Source organism: Trypanosoma cruzi, assembly GCF_000209065.1.
Source record: "Trypanosoma cruzi strain CL Brener chromosome Unknown tcruzi_1047053434897, whole genome shotgun sequence".
Classification (NCBI taxonomy): domain Eukaryota; phylum Euglenozoa; class Kinetoplastea; order Trypanosomatida; family Trypanosomatidae; genus Trypanosoma; species Trypanosoma cruzi.
The window spans coordinates 1-682 of NW_892030.1; the positions used below are offsets into that span (position 1 = coordinate 1).

The 682-nt window shown below is 58.9% G+C and overlaps 1 non-coding gene across 1 annotated transcript; it reads left to right on the top strand.

Moving 5' to 3' along the window:
* Positions 1 to 259: 259 nt before the first annotated feature.
* Tc00.1047053434897.10 lies at positions 260 to 369 on the top strand. The gene has a single exon (XR_008254376.1). It is a non-coding gene; the product is annotated as a 5S ribosomal RNA (M5) (ribosomal RNA).
* Positions 370 to 682: the final 313 nt, after the last annotated feature.

Below are 682 nucleotides of genomic sequence, written 5' to 3' on the forward strand. Positions count from 1 at the left end.
TAGAAAAAAAAACGGTAGGAAAAAAGGCAAGAACTAATTTAAAAATGAAGCTCCGCAGGCCCTTTTCCGGATTTTGCCATGAAGCCTCCGGACGCCTCGCTTCCCCACATGTGGCGCGGAAACTGCGTCAGTAATTTTTCTTTTTTGCTGCGGCGCCCGCGCGCTCGGAGAGCCCACCCACCGCCCGCCCCGGCGCGGTGAAGAAGCGACTGGCGGCGCGCGGTGGCGGAAAAAAAAAAAAATAGTGGGAAGGGTACGGCACCCCGGGTTCCAGCGCCATCACTGATCGCCGTACTAACGAGGCCTGTGGCCGCTTAACTTCACAAATCGGACGGGATGTGGTGCACTCGGCCAAGTATGGTCGTACCCGGCGACGCGCCACGCGATGCGCAGCCGCCCGCCCGCCGGCGACAGGCAAGCCACGGAAGAGCCGCGGGAGATGATGAAAATAGAAAAAAAAACGGTAGGAAAAAAGGCAAGAACAAATTTAAAAATGAAGCTCCGCAGGCCCTTTTCCGGATTTTGCCATGAAGCCTCCGGACGCCTCGCTTCCCCACATGTGGCGCGGAAACTGCGTCAGTAATTTTTCTTTTTTGCTGCGGCGCCCGCGCGCTCGGAGAGCCCACCCACCGCCCGCCCCGGCGCGGTGAAGAAGCGACTGGCGGCGCGCGGTGGCGGAAAA